Below are 9,521 nucleotides of genomic sequence, written 5' to 3'. Positions count from 1 at the left end.
TGAATACTATGTGGAGGATCAAAAGGCTTGTGGGATGCCGGGAGCTGTACAGATCTTAGTGAAGCGGTTAAAAGGGTACCATGATTGGCACCCCTTAACAAACTGGGGTGACTCAGACAGGACAGTTCTAGACCCTCCTTCCTAAACTTACTAGAGATATTTGGGGAATTTGTTTTCTTACTTACAGACTGGGAATTATTTTCTGACCTGAGAAATTGATCACAGTGTGTGACTTCTAATAGGCATCACTAAATGAAAAGTTAAAACATTATAGTAAGTGAGGGCCAGTGAGGTGGTTCAGCAGGTAGCAGTGTTTGTCACCAAGCCTGAAGGCATGAGTTCTATTCCTGTGACCCACATGGTGCAAGGAGAGAGCTGACTGCTACAAGCTGTTCCTGACCTCCAAGTGAGTGCTAAGAGAGGAACCCATGTGCGTGTGCACAAATAAATGAATATGGAAGAACCATTATTAAATTTAGCTGGTAATTTTTACTAAATGTAGGTTTGGGGAAGTGTTTTCTTTCACCAGCCCTGTTCCAACAGATGGACATAATCTCTAGGATTTTAATCTAAGAAATGAAAGTTCCCTTTATCCTTAAATCAAAACTTCACACCTGGGACTGTAGAGATGTCTCAGCTGTTTAAAACAGGTCTTTTAGAAGATTTGTAGAGTGGCTCACAGCTCCGGAGAATCTGGAGCCCCTGGCCCCTCTGGGTACCCTCTCCAGATACCAGTGTGCAAATGGTAGTCACATGAGCACATACTGGGGCACAAAATTAAAAATGATCTTTTTAAAAAAGACAGTATTTCTTGCCCTCTTCCCTCGCTTAGGTACCTGGGATTACAGGTAGACTGGGGTCTCACCTTTATTTTCAGCATAGATGTCCTTACAGCAGTAAAGTGTTAGCTTCTGGACACTGACCAGGGAATGCAGTTCCACAAAGCAGGCTGCTGAGTGAGAGAGTTCCGGTCACGTGACCCCTAGGGAGTCTAGAGAGCAGAAACTGAAAAGGAGTTCCTTTCCAAGTCTACTCTGTTCAGTATAGCATATATAATAACTAAACCCCTTCCTGGTGCTTAGCACAAGTATAGAAGAACTAGACCCCAGACATGTGAATTGACAGTGGGATCACAGGACCTAAGCAAGTGTTTCAAATATTGGAAGGGAAGGGGAGACACTGGATTAGGGAGCTGGAGCCAGAGCTGCCCCCTAAGCTGGTACATTGGTCTGAGAGATGCAGCTTGTCCAGGCACTCAAGAGGCAGATGCTGGTGTCTACCACAGGCTCCTTTTCAGCTCCTCCTTCTAGGATTGCAACTTTCGGGAAAGAAATTGCCAGCCCCACCCATCACAAGGCCTGCCTCACATGCTTTGAGGATTAGCATCGGTCTTATTTAACAATCTAATTAATGTTTTGATAATTTAACAATTTTGTATGCTTTCAGGGGGCTTTCAGGGGGGACCAAAAGCTTTTCCATCATAGAGATGTTTTTTTCTGATCCCATTAATGAGAAACACCCGTGCCGCCACTGCTGAGCCCAGTGCGTGGGAACAGTGTTCCCAATGTTGGAGGTGAGCGATCCCTGGCAGGAGGGCCAGTGTGGAGCTAGGGGGCCAGGGTGGGACCTGAGAGAAGCGGGACATGGCTATCTCATCTGTTCCCAGCCTGGTTTTCCACTGCAACTTCCTTGCACTACGGCACTCTGGAATCACTGCTCCGAATGGCTGGTGTGTGCCCACTTGTTAAGTGCCTCTGAATAAATCCTGTCGTTCCCTGAGATAAGATAGCTCCCATTTCAAATTGATACAATAATCTTGTTTCCTACTTTCCTCAGTGATGGATTAGCCAATCTGCCCCACCTTCAACAGTGAAAGAAGGATTTCTGAAATGCTGAGAGGAAAAAATTGAACTGTATTTGGAAACTCCATATAACCCACAGGTAAGGACTCGTGATAAGAGATGTGCCTTCTGCGTGATGAGCTGTACCTTCTGAGAAAGTGTAGCCACCTTCCTCCTTAGACAAGAGTGCTGGCCCCTGGCTGGGAAAGATAGGTTAGAATCTCCATTCTCGGCTGCTTTGCTGAGTGTCCTTGTACTGGTTAGCTGGCCTCCCGGAACTCCTCACTCATAAATGGGTACATTAATGGCAGTTCCTCTGTTCTGCATGAAGTTATTATGAGGTTGAATGAAATAATGAACAAACAGTCCTTTCTTTATATGATTCAAAAAATAAGCATTTTGGCATCTGGTGAGCGACCAAGCCCACTTCTGTTTTAGAGTCAGTGGCGATAAGTGGCCACCCATCTGATGCTCAGCTTGCACTCTGATGGCAAAGGGCACAGCCCCGCTGTCTCCCACAGTAAACACACAGGATATTTTACAGAAACCCCAGGATATACAAAAGAGGCGAGAGCCAAGAAATATGAAGTCGGCACGTTTGGATACTCGAGGTTTGGTAGAATCTCTCAGATCTCACTTTTCCTTAAAGAGACAGGAGGGCACAAGACCCTGGATACCTGTCCCCCAAAGCTCAGTCTCAGAAGAAGGAGTCTGCAGGTGGTAGTCAAAGGCCCAGAGCACAAAACACTTCTGAATTGGCAGGTGTCTTCAGTTCTTTAGTGAGCTCACCACTGTAAGGCATGGGTTTCCTGCTCAGTTCATGGGACAAAATGGAGGTGAGCGAGGTGGAGAGCGGGGTTGGGGCTCTTGGAAAATGTAGATCCCAAACTCTGGGCCAAACTGCCTGTGTCTAATGCACATTTGCCAAGTTGTATAGCCTGTCCATGCCTTGATCACTTCATTTGTAAATTGAAGATAACAGTATCTACCTAGTGTGAGGTCCACAAGGGGTAATCTGCATAAGTCCTTCGTGAGGTCCTGCACATAGCAAGCTCTCTGTAAATGAGAGTAGAACACAGTTGGTTTTTACAGAGGGAGAAGGAAGCATTTAATCAATCAGGAAGTGTCACAGCACCGGGTTCTCTCCACTATTCCCACCACTAAGTAAATGCATTTGATCCAGATCACGTGGCACAGTGGATTTTCATTGCTGTCATGGGAAAGTGAGGCCCAGGCAGAGCTCTGTGCCCAGCAGAAACTTCAGAGTGCTCTCTGTCTGCATTCCCTCCTCACCAGAATTACCACCCTGCCCTCTGCCCTGAGCACCTAAGAGGAGCTGGGACTAGGGGTGTAGTTCAGCTATATATCATTTGCCCAGCATGTATGACATGTGCAAGCCCCCATATGTGTGCCTCAGCAAACACACACACACACACACACACACACACACACACACACACACACACGAGCTTGCTTTTATCCATTTCCATCCAGACTGTCTACACTGGGAGCTGCTTTAGTTCATTTCCTCTCCCAATGCTCCTTCTGGTTCTTTCTTATCAGTGGTGTCCTGTAGGGACAGAGCCAGCTGGAACTGAGAGGTGGCCTGTGAGAACAAACATGGGGGACTCTGAGGTTCTGTCCAGCACAGCCCATGTGAGCCCTTCTTCCTATCTCTCTTTTGCACCAGTCCTCACTGGCCCTCAGCACGCAGCAGCTCTGTTTGCCAATGGCCAGCAGGAGGAAGAGATGGACAGCTCTGTCTGTTGTGATCCTCCCTGTAGAAGGTGAGGGAGTTACATACATGAGCACCTGCTGGTGGGTTGTAGGCTGGGAGCTCTGTGCTGCGGATCCTTACGGAGGAAGGGTGAGACTTCCACACCCAAATCTGTATCCATCTCAGTTTTAGTATAATTTTTATTTATTTACAGTTTTATTACAGCATTTATTCATTCGTTTATCACACAATTTATTACAGTTTTATAACAATTACCCTGTTAAATGTCATTCTGGAGAGTTAGACATGTGCCACCGGGTCTTCCTGCTGAGACACATGTGGAGGTCTTCTGAGACTTCACTTTCTAAGGAAACAGAAATGGGAGGCCTCTTGCTCAGTGGTTCTTATCATCTTAAGGATGGTGATGAACGCAGAGCACGAGAGCAGCGCGGGTATGTAAGCATGGGCCTGCCTAAGCACAGGGGCCAGCCTCATGTCCTGAAACTTGCCCTGCAGGGAATCCAGAAGCTCTGCAAAAATCCACACCCCCGCATCTGTGCCCTTTGCTGGGCTTGGAAGCCAGGGTGAAGAAAGAAGGGCTCAGGCTCCTTCCTCCTCAGCCACACAAAGGTTGAGGACATAAGGAAGGGTTGCAGGACCAGTTTTCTGTGCAGTGACCCTGGGGACCCAGGAAGGGGAATATGAGACACAGGGGTGTCTCGTATCCTTTTCTCCCCATTGCCATGGAGCAAGACTGAGGCCACTGCGCCTCTGCACCATGCTGCTTGGAAAGAAGCAGGTCTCTGTGATGATGTGTGTGTCACTGTTGCCCCTCGGAGCTTGCCATTCACAGTGGCCTGTTCTAACCCCATGGGCAGTTTCTTTGCCCCATTGTGCTTGGGCCTGGTAAGGTCCAAGTCATCTAGGAGACAAAATCTCAGGAATCCCAGGACCTCTAGTTTCTCACTAGTTTCTCGGTGTGCCAAAGAACAGGAAGACAAGAGCAGGCTGGTCCTCTGCTTCAGCTCTTTGTGCCCTGGTGTAGGCCCTTCCTTTATCCTTCATCTCTGACCCTTCTTATTAGGGACTGACAGAGGTGTTCAGAGGCCCAGGCTCTCTCTGCGTAGGATGTTGGGCTCAGGCGCTGAGAGATAGAGAGCTGCCGAGAGCCAGGCAGGGGGCCTGCTGGAATTCAGGTGTTGACTTTTGCCAAATTCTTTAAGAGGAATGAACACTTACTGGCTTTGTAAAGTTTTCCAAGGGGGCACTGAGGTTTTCCTAAGGATTTACTCTGTCTCCAGCATGTAACACCTATGAAAACTCTGCTATTGAGAGTTATATACCAGAAACGCCAGATAATTCAAAGGCGACCCTCCCGTCTGCAGGAGAAAAACACAACACCCTTTTGCTTCACACAGACACTTCTGATCTCTCTATATTGATGGCCATGTACAGTTTTAGGAGTGACTTCTGTCTTTTTTAAGAATTTATTCTCCCATACATTGCATCCGGATCATAGTTTCCCCTCTGTTCACTCCTCTGAGTCCCTCTCCCCCACCTCTCCCCTTCCCCAGATCTACTCCTCCTTCATTTCCCTTCAGAAAAGAGCAAGTCTCCCAGGAATATCAACTGAACATGGCTTGACAAGATACAATTACACTAGGCACAAATCCTTATATCAAGGCTGGATGAGGCAACGTGGGAGGAAAAGGGTCCCAAGAACAGGCAGGAGAGTCAGAAACAACCTTATTCCCACTGCTAGGGATCCCACAAAAAAACCCAAGTTAAATAACCATGGCACGTATGCAGAGGACCTAGCTCAGACCCATGTGGGCTGTATGATTGTTCCTTCATCTCTGTGAGCCTCCGTGAGCCCTCCTTAGCTGATTCTGTGGGCAGTGTTTCTCGTGGTGTCCTTGACCCCTCTGGCCCCTACAGTCTTTCTTTTCCCTCATCCGAAGGGTTTCAGCAGTGACATATAATATGCTATGTTATTGGCCTTGTCACAGAGGTTATATCTAGTGATCTAAACCAACAATCCAATATGAACGAGCTATAACAAGAAAGCTGGCTGTCTACTTTTAATAAACTTTTATTCTAGGCAATGCAAATGTATTATGTTATTATATCATGTGTGTGGGACATTGTGTTATACATATGTCTGTATTATATATCTTATATGTAAGTTATATCTCATACATCTGTATAAAAGCACTCCATTGACCTTCATTACTTAGAGATGATTTAGATTTCCTTTTCTAGACTTCTAAACACCTTCTGTCTGAATAGGTCCAGATACCTGATATGACCACACACATTCACTGAAGAAGAGAGGTGCAGTTTTTTAGCTGGTGGCATCATCAGGCCATTAGCCATTCCATCCCTTTTAAATGCAACATAATTACATAAAAGCATATATTGACACACTGTCATTTCTTTTCTAGCTCTGCAAATAGCATACCAGTTCACTCGTAAGCAAGCCTACTGCAGACAAGTTCATATTTTCATAAATCAAATGTCTAACAGAAACCATTCATGTAGCATCCAGCCAGTTAAGAACCTTCTGTGCTTCTTGGAGCCAATTCAAGAATAAAGTAAAGTGAACTTGCTACAGGACCAAAAACTCACCACTAAAGTTTACTGAAGTCAGCACTTTCTGTGGTGACTTTAGTAGACATTTATAGAGAAAATATCTGTGTATTATATGTATGCAACACCTGTCAATAAACAAACAAACAAACAAACAAAGAGAAAACCAACTATAGCCTATAGGAAAGGCTATAACAGAAGGCAGAATATCTGATAGGCAGAAAGGATTCTGGGATAAAGCAAGCAAGGAGAGAGTTACAAGGGGAAGATGTGAGAAAGACAGATGTATGGTATCTGAACAGAGGTAACCAGCCATGTGGCAGAACATTGATTAGTATGAATGTGTTATTTTAAGTTATTAGATAGTCAGGGAACAAGCCTAGCTATATAGCCTAGGTATTTGTAAATATATTTTGAGTCTGAGTCATTATTCCAGAGTTTGGGGCCGAGAGGAAAAAATATCCACTCATTATAGACATTTTCAGGTTTGGATTTTTTTTAACTAGGCACTTGATATCTCCAAATTCCCAATCCATATCCTCACACCACAACTTCTAAAACTTATGTTTCCATCTTCATCACTTACTTCACTTTGGAGAACTCTACACAGAGGAAGACGCAGACTATAGTGGGCTCTCCTGCATTAACTCCCTCTGTTGTTTTCTAGTTAATTGCCTACACCACACCACAGAAGTTCAAAATGGTGGCTGAGGCTTGGGCATGTGACTCAGTACTGGCCAACTAGACCTGAGGAAAAGAAGACTCAGGCTTCTGGGAAAGGAGTGTTTCACCAAAAAATCAGTAAAGTGCCAGGCATAGATGCCTACTTGTAATCCCAGACCCTGAGAGGCAGAGGCATGAGATGAGCTATCTGGATTTCAAATGTCATCGCGGAGTCTCTGCTTGGTCATTCTTGTTTCTACCTCACCTCCCAACTTCTTGCCTTGTGAGTTAATAAGTAAATGCCTGTTATGGCTTGAATCTGAAACCCATCCTGAAGGCTCATGTGTTGGGAACTTGTTCATCTACTTATGAGCTTTAGGAATGTTATCGGATTCTTTAGGCTATTCTTAATCAATGGATTAAGCCCATTATAGATTTTTTTGTGATGTGATGGCATTATTAGGACATGAGGTCTAATTGTGGGAAGCAGATCCTGGAGATGAGTTCTGGAAAGGTATCCTAATCACTACCCTCTCTCTGTTCCTCTCTCTAATCCTTCCTCTAGCTGTTCCCATTCTTCCATCTGCTTCACCTTGTCAGTACCAGAGTCTCATGGTCTAACAGTTTTACCTGCTTAGAGAGAGAAGTGGAGTATTCCCTCCCCTGCAAGCTAAGTACTCCCGAGTCAAAGTCACAGCATGAAGCGAGTGAATGTTCTGGAGATGAAAGTCCATGATGAGATGGACTTCTTTTACCCTCCACACGCTGCTCCCATCCATCCCCACCTGGTTCTCTCTCACAGAGGGTCAGGCAACAGCGCAACCAAGGGCTGTGATAAGAGGAGCTCTTGGCAAATGGTGCGCCGATCGTCTTTGAGATTGTAACCCTGTGGGACTGAAGGCTCCATTCAGCTCAGAAGAAAATGAAATGGATACATGCCTGTAATCCCAGAACTTGAGAGCCATGGGCAGGAGAATGGCAGTTCAAAGCCAGGCTTGGCTACATGGCCAAATATGCACTCAATCATCAATCAATCAAGTCAACCTAACTAAAGAAATGAACAAGAGGCATACTAGAAGCCAACTAGCAATCTCCGTCACTGTTTTCTTCAAGTTCTAAAGTCAGGTACCTCTTGTTCCCCTCAGCAGCTTTCCCTCCCAACAGGAAGGAAGCCACTTAACCATCTTACTCCTTGCAAAACTTGTCCAAATAGGCATTCTGCTCTGCCACATACACCCCAAAGGGACTGATTGTGTGTTACTCTTATCAGGATGAATGTGGATTCTCTTTACTACTAGAAAAGCATGGCTGAGAAAAAGCATACACAATCAAAGCTGCTTCTCAAGAATTTAAAACCAACACAGCATACTCTCGTGTGATGGGAGGACAATTTCCTATGCCTTGGCTCCACTTGTTTGGGAACAGTAGGTCTTGTAACTCATGCCGAAGGGACATGGAATCTTTCTTATCCTGTCTGGTCTCACTCTCTCTTTGCTACCCAAAAGAGATGTCACCACATTCTCCTTCCACTTTTTTACATCTCAGGAAACAAAGGGATGATGATGGTGGTGGTGGTGATGATGATGATAATAATGATGACAGTGATGATGGTGATGATAATGGTGACTGTGATGATGATGGGGATGATAGTGATGATGATAAGAATAAAATCACTGAGCTTTACCTGGACTACTTTAAGCACCTCTCACAACCCTTTGAGGTCAGCAGTTCTCCTCAACCTCTGGATGTGAAAACAGAAACTTAAAAAAAAAAAAGTCATGTTACTTGCTTAGTAACATTTAGGATAAAGTTTCCCCATTTAGATCCAAAATAAAATGGGTAATTTTGCTTTGCTGTTAAATTAACAGTTATTGTGGATTTTTCTAATGATCAATTCTCAGTGACAGAACAAAGTTACTTTTCATTTCCTTTCCAAAACGACGGGCCTGCCTGTGTGTGTCCGTGCTTATCCCTGGGTTTCCTTTGCCACCTCGGCACTTCGCGCTCTACAGATATGCTGCCTCTCGATTTTAGACATGCTGTGTTCACCTCACTTTGAACAGCACTTCATCAGAACCTTCAGACTTGGTTTGACCTTCAGAAATCACACAGATTGGGAGTAACTGTGCAGCATGTGGCTCCGGCACCGTAATAATCACACAGGGACGTGTCTGAGGAAGTTTTCACGGCAATGGCAATACTGTTTGGATGTTTTTAGGACATCATCTAACTCTTGAAACGTAATTCAAGTCCTCCCTTGTGGCTGCAGCTTGAACCCCAGTGCTTTTGGGGAGACCGGACATGTGGCTTTAGTCTCCATCTCAAGGCTACAGCTATCAACAAAAAAGTCCCTCAGAGGCAATCCCAGGCTTTTCAAGGCAGGAGCCAAGAAATTGAATCACATGATGACATTCAATAATTTTTTTAAAATGAAACACACGCAAAAGGATAAGGTCCTAGGGCCTGCACCTCAGCAGGTGGTAGGCGTCTCCTGCTCTGCAGGCTGGGGACTTGAAGCAGGAGAGGCGCAGCAGTAGGAGAGATGCAGGCATTCTCTGAGGCCAGTCTTCTCCAGGGATGCTTACGGCACTGCTTGGCCAACCAGATACAGCATCCTCAGCTGGTCTCATTAGAGTACACCAGGAAGAATTTGATTTGTTTTGTTTGGTTTTTCAAGACAGGGTTTCTCTGTGTAGCCCTGGCTGTCCTGG

Source organism: Meriones unguiculatus, chromosome 1 (genome assembly GCF_030254825.1).
Source record: "Meriones unguiculatus strain TT.TT164.6M chromosome 1, Bangor_MerUng_6.1, whole genome shotgun sequence".
Taxonomy (NCBI): domain Eukaryota; kingdom Metazoa; phylum Chordata; class Mammalia; order Rodentia; family Muridae; genus Meriones; species Meriones unguiculatus.
This window is presented reverse-complemented; position numbering follows the sequence as displayed.